The sequence below is a fragment of the Limulus polyphemus genome, unplaced genomic scaffold, assembly GCF_000517525.1.
Source record: "Limulus polyphemus unplaced genomic scaffold, Limulus_polyphemus-2.1.2 Scaffold202, whole genome shotgun sequence".
Classification (NCBI taxonomy): domain Eukaryota; kingdom Metazoa; phylum Arthropoda; class Merostomata; order Xiphosura; family Limulidae; genus Limulus; species Limulus polyphemus.
The window spans coordinates 224,764-232,176 of record NW_013665812.1 but is presented as its reverse complement, the minus strand read 5'-3'; positions in this window follow the sequence as shown (position 1 = coordinate 232,176).

Here is a 7,413-nt window from a genome sequence, read left to right as displayed (position 1 = left end):
GAGAGTTTGTATGTTTATTACGAAATTGTAAAGAACAGTGCATGGAGAGTTTGTATGTTTATTACGAAATTGTAAAGAACAGTGCGTAGAGAGTTTGTATGTTTATTACGAAATTGTGAAGAACAGTGCGTAGAGAGTTTATATGTTTATTACAAAAGTGCAAAGAACAGTGCGTAGAGAGTTTATATATGTTTATTACAAAATTGCAAAGAACAGTGAATAGAGAGCTTGTATGTTTATGCAAATTTCAAAACTACTATGTATTTAACCAAGATCACATTCATGCACAAATGCTTATGTTAAGCTAAAGCATTACACAACAATGTTCTTACACCTTAATTTGTTTCACAGTGGTAAAAAACAAAACAAAAACTATTGGTTTACAAGTAATCGTAATGGAGTGCTATAGTTTAGAGACAACATCCAACAGAAACAATTAAAATTAATTTACAGTTTATAACAAAATGTTCCTAGATTACAGCCCCTCCAGTGGCTAAGCGGTAAGTCTAAACGTGGTGAGCACAGTACATATACCCTATTGTGTAGCTTTGTGTTTAGTTTGGTTGCTTGGTTGGTTGAAGTTGAGCACAGTATATATACCCTATTGTGTAGCTTTGTGTTTAGTTTGTTTGGTTGGTTGGTTGAAGTTGAGCACAGTATATATACCCTATTGTGTAGCTTTGTGTTTAGTTTGGTCGGTTGGTTGAAGTTAAGCACAAAGCTACATAATGGGCTATCTGTGCTTTGCCCACCACGGGTATCGAAACCCGGTTTCTAGCATTGTAAGTACGCAGACTTACCGCTGTGCTACTGGGGGGGGGGGCTTTGTGTTTAACAACAAACAAACAAATCCTAGAATACAGCTGGCTTTCGATTAAATTATTCTATAAATTACGGATTGTTTTTTCCCGACTTTTACTATTTGTGGGGTCCACATATTGCATCGTATTGAGTAATTTTATTATTTTTGTCTGTTAAAACACTCACTGTAAAAAACTGACCAAATAATTTATATGTAAAACACGTAGGGTATCGACTCCAACAATTATTGATAGGATTAATTGTACATTTTTATGTGACTCATATGTTATAGGTCTTGTAACCAATAAAACAGTCGATCCCAAGTAATTTAGTGCATAAATTTGTAATTAAAAAGGCGTTGGAGACTCCTTGATAATTCTAGGGATAAGATGGATTGTGTTTCGCTAGTTTTAGTTTTACACACCATAAAGTTAATTGTGTGGTTGTTTAATAATTATCTATACTCCATACAGAGAGCATTTGACCGACAACATATATTGCAATATTCACTGCGTTGATAATGATTATAAAAGTAATGTTTTAATGTGTTTATTTGTTTTTCTAGGCTATGTAAATATTTGCCATTGATGTAGTATCCAACCTTTTAAAAATTATTACCTTTTCAACAACTAAGCAAAGAATGAAAAACGTAAATAATGTTTTAAAGTTTAATATATAACTATAAGATCAATCATCTGCTATTTTAACTAATTCATAAGCGCTAAGCCTTGTTGATTGTACATTTCTGTATCATGATGATTACATCTTGTAGTTGAAAGAAAGTTATAGAAAACTACTTTAAAATCATTAATTTCAAATATTTTTATAAATAAACAGCCTTTAATTTTACGAAAAGTGGTACATTTATCATTTAAATGTTTATCTTAACCTTCCAAATTTTGGAATCGAAATTTCATAATCTTATTAACACTACAGACAGACCACATTCTGCAATCACACGAAGCAGCTTATTGTGTTTTTATAGGTGACCAAAAATAACATTATTCTAGCTTTGGTTTGTTATAACGTCAGTGTATCGATCGGTTACCAGATGATCGATAACAAACAAGATTCCTTCCTTTCGTGTAATAAAGATAAATGGTTATTAAGGTGATGTGGGCCGAATACTCACTGAATCACTTCATGAGAAAATGTAGTTCTTTGGAGTTGTAGTTGTACATAGCCGTTCTCTGTACGCGAAGCATGGAAATAGAACATCTTCCAGTTCCATTTACATTAGTTGACAAATAGATTAAACTGAAACGGAAGCTTTTTTCGTGAACAAGATGGCTGTACCGTGTTTGTCTTTGGGCACCGAGTTTTTGTTATAATAATAAAAAAATCCCTTTGTTTGTTGATAAAATTTATTTGCTTCTTTTTCTTAACCTTTCAGTTTTTCTATACGCATGTTAACATATACAGCTTTTGTAAAATTTACATTCTTTGTGGAAAAACTTTACAATTAAGAAGCTATAGAGTTATTTTTAGCTTCAATAAATAACTATAGTAATACCATCATAGTACATTTTAAGGAAAAAATAAATATATCATCCACAAAGCAATATAATTATACAATGGTGACTCGAACTGTTGAATCGAGAATGTTTAGACTTTTAGAAATTCAAAAGACTTTTTACAACAAAAGAAGTTCACCAAAGTCCCATCAACAAGTGTTACAGTCTCAGCACAGATTAAGGTATATATAAAGAACTTGGTGATTTTCATAAACCCAGTAACTTATGTTTTAATATTTTCAGTCTTATATTGTACGTGCGTTTCAATATAATCAGTTACAATTCTGTAAATATGTAAAACAATAAAAAGTCGAACATCTGTGAAATTTCTATGTCTGATTGTAAAGCTCCCTCTAATAGCAAGTAAAAATACTAAATGAGTGCTAAATGCTTGAAAAAATATATTTGTTCTTATACCTTTAAAATACGTCAAGGTCATGTGAAAATGTGTATAGTTGCTACTGGTTGTTTGTCGGTACACGTGAGAACTCAAGTCCAAGTGAGATACATTTTCTATTTTGGAGACCATTAATGAATTCTGTTATTTCATGACAGTTCAATTTTAATAGTGCAAAGAGGTACCGTTAAATTGCTTTTGTTTGTTTGTTATTTAGTGCAAAGCTTCACGCGGGCTATCTGTGCTGTGTCCACCACTGGTATCGAAACCAGGTTTTTAGCGTTATAGGCTTACCGCTGAGCCACTGGGGAACCCGTTAACTTGCCGAAAACTTAATAGTTCATACAATGTGAGGTCAGATCTTGGCAAAGGTGAGTGCCTGCACTTCTTTAAGGAGAATTTCGCCACTGCTTTGCTTTTAAATCATGGCTTTAACAAAGTTGTATTTGCACTTGAGTGGAATTCAAAATGCTCTGTATCCAAACTCTGGCATCATATATGAAAGACATCCGACTGGTAAGTTGCACAAACAAAAATTAACAGAAAATTGGACAATACATAAAACTTGCAGATTGATGCTAATAGATTATAATGAAACGAACTTCAAAAGTATATATTCAAGGAAATGAAAAACCGTAAAAAAGGAGCGACATTTCGTATGTCAAATATTATCTGCCATTAAATATGTTCTAGTTATTTTTTTTAATGATATCAGACTAATAATTAATAAGCTGTCAGCATACTCGAAATCCTATCAGTCTCTCTTTTTTATTTTTATCAGCTGAGGGACTTTATACCCTGTATTAGTATGTTTGTTTGTAATTAATCACAAAGCTACACAATGGCCTATCTGTGCTCTGCCCACCACGGGTATCCAAACCTGGATTCTAGAGTTGTAAGTCCGCAGACATACCGCTGTGCCACTAGGAGGCCTGTATTAGTATTTGCTTTTGTTTGCTTCTGTTACTATGAGTTGTTACAGCTGGTATTTTCCTCACTTATGCTCAAAGACTTTCTTTAGGAAAGACGATCCTAAACTTAGGAGACGTTATATAAACTTTGTTACAAATATTTGAGTAATGCTCATAAAGATTTTTTCGAACTATTTAGGCTTATTTTTTCTGTGTATGTTCTAAATGTTTCAAACTGAATCCTTGGAGTAGACGTGACATCTATTGGCTATATAGAGAACTTCAAATTACAAGAGATAGATATAAAACATTTTTCATCATTCTGTGAGCTAGTCTGATAAACTATGATTCTAAAATAATTCTTATACAGGCACATAAATATACATTTACATATGATTAGAGAGTTTGTCTGTTTGTTTCGACCCGGCATGGCCAAATGGTAAGGGCGCGTTCCACTCGTAATCTGAAGGTTGCGGGCTCGAATCCTCCCCGTCCCACCAAACATGCTCGCCCTTTCAGCCTGGGGGCGTTATAATGTGACGGTCAATCCCACTATTCGTTGGTAAAAGAGTAGCCCAAGAGTTGGTGGTGGGTGGTGATGACTAGCTGCCTTCCCTCTGGTCTTACACTGCTAAATTAGGAACGGCTAGCGCAGATAGCTCATGTGTAGCTTTACGCGAAATTAAAAAAAAAAGTTTGTTTCATGAGTGGTTTTGAAATTTTCGGGCAAAGCTGCACAAGAGCTATTTCTGTATATCCGTAATTTTGAACTGATAAACTGAAGGGAAGACAATTAATTAATAGCACCCATGGGTAAATCTTGGGTTACTCTTGTCCGACCTATTAATATAAATGTTTCACGAGCACGCACGCGAGCAGCTCGGAGTAGCTCGTGGGTAATGTAATTTAATAGCTCCACCTTCCCTAAATGATTTACAACTTAAAATGGCGCGAATAGTAGTTACACAGGGTTCAAAGGGCAATCAAAAAGCAATAAAACAATAAAATGTATGTATGAAAAGATGCATACAGTTACGAGTTTAAAACTACTTAGAATAAACGAACGTAGTTTCATTTAACAATTCGAAGTCATTCTGGAAAGAAAAAATGGTATTTTTGGTTTATTTCGATTTTCTTTTGTGATTACGAGGTCGGTCAAATTGTCCGACCTTGTATACGGTTAAAGTAGAGAAAATAAGAGATAAAATACAGTTTTACTGAAAACAAAATTTGAAATGCATCTAGAAGGTTTTAGAGATTACGCAAATGAAGTTTGAGATTTTTGAGATGAAGAAAAGTATTTTTAATCTTAACATGGAAATCACTTTGCACCCAGACTAGTTAAAATAGATAATCGATGTACTCACGGACAAATCTTTTTTTGGTTTATTAAAAATACTTTACTAAAAAAATTATTTTTTGTATGTGAAAGACTTATAATGTTTACTGAAAGTCTGCCAAATTTTGTGAAGATATGCAAACTATATTAAAAGTTAGTAGTATCAAAATTATAAAGACTTTAGAGAATACAAAGAGATCACGTGGTCGGTCATCATTTACTGCACATGTCACGAAGTTTTAATGACTTATATTCAAATTTTAATTAAACTACTTTTTGTTTATGCTATACCAATTAGTATATCATAAAATCGTAGCTAATAATCCACATTTCAATAATATATAAGTTTCAAGTTCTTAATTTTATAAGGCAATATTTAAAAAAATCCTGAATTTCCTCTAGTGTGAGAAATGTGACATATTTTCTCTAGGCACCCCGTCTTCTCTATTTCATTCACCACCCCTCCAATAAGTAAGAAATTTAACGTAAATTGCTCACTATAAAATCGTCATTGCTCAGACAAACCATAATTTTTATAGCCTTCAATCTTGCTTGGTTACTGAACCATCAAATAGAAAATCAGACCCCTCTTGCCTCACCTACTTGTCACATCCTCTCTTTCAGAATCTGTTAAGAGTTCTCTCTTATGCTTAATACTATATTATGTACAACCAATAGAAAGCCAAGGGTTTCATCTATCAAAGGACATATTGTATTACGTTGTGTTCTGAACGGAAAATTGTCAATTTATCAGATAATACAAGCTTTGTTCCCATGGAAAAGGTAACAACCAGCTTGGATGATTTTGTAAAGGTTTTGTCGCACAATTAGAAAGCCAGAAAAAATTGTGACATTTGGAAAATGGACTGCTTTTTGCATGTTATTGTTCTATATTCTTTGGTGAATTACCCAATTAAATAACAATTATTTAGTGCATTACTACCATTAGTATAAAAAAGTAGGGTTAAGTGTCATTAACAATTGACAGTAAAAAAGACCCGGTAAAGTACTTTATTTCTTGTTTTTCATGTTTATTTTTATATATTATCATAAAAGTAACTAACATGTAAAAATAGGGATCTCCTTAGGTTAGATAAGGTTAGATTAGGTAAAATAAATATCAAAAATAATTTAATGGGGTCTGACCATCACTCCAAAGTTCAGACCAAATCTTGGGCTACTCTCGTCTGATTGAATAGTGGGATCAGACTGTGTCACTCCGAAGTGCAGAGTGTGTTTTTTTTGCGGGCATTGGGATGCGAACCAGGACCTTCGAATTCATAGTTCTGGCATGCTAACCACTAGGATATGCCTTGCCTAGATATAGCACTAAAAAGTTAAATTCATAAACATTTTGTTTGTTTCATGGCAAGCACAATTTATAAACACGCTTACGAGTGTATAAGCTGTATACTAGGAAGAAGGAAGATCCCCATTTGTTCTGGAAAGTGTAATCCAACAGCAAAAATGTAGATGCCAAAAAGACACAAAAAAAGAAAAGAAAAAATATACCAGTTGGTAATTAATTATGGTTTAATCATCTGTAACTTACGTGATTTTATAACAAGTATAAGGCCCAGTAGGTAACTACTTCAAGGTCCCAAAAAGAACTAAAAACTGGATCTGTATCTTCACCCTGGTAAATATCCATATTTCTGAAAGGTAAATATAGCTAAAAACCTATATACTTCACAATTTAGCATTATGGCTGAGATTGTAACCAACCATCGACATTATATTTTTTTATGGTTGGAATTTTAACCAGACAAACACATTACAGTTCCTTTCCGATTAGAATTATCACCATGCAACAACATTACAGTACCAATAAAATTAGAATAATTATCAGAAACCAACATTGCAGTACCATTAAAATTAGAATAATGATCAGAAACTAACATTGCAGTACTTTTACTGTTGGAATCGTGACCAGACAACCAAATTACTGTACCTTTACGGCTGGGATTATGACCAGACTTTCACATTGCAGCACCTTTACGATTGGAATTATAAGAAGAGAAATATATTACAGCACAATTAAGGTTAGAATTATGACCAGAAACTCAAATTGCGGTACCTTTACGGTTGGAACTGTGAACAGACAAACACATTACAATTCCTTAACGATTGGAATTATAACCATACATCTACGTTATAGTACTATTAAGGTTAGAATTATGACCGGACACCTATACGACTGGAATTGTGACGAGATATCCGCGTGAGATTATTAGCTTGCTGGTTCGCCAGTTTTGCTAAATAATTGGCAATTTAAGCTCTTGTGTCCTGGATTAAATTTTATGCATTCTTCTGCTTTTCCTGAGTGTAAGTTTCCTAATAACTTTGATGCACTTTTACTAGGAAAGATTGAAAAGTGTGTGTGTGTGGGTGGGGGGGGGGTAGGTACTACTTACTTTACTACTACTCTACTACTTAGTTACGTAATTCTAT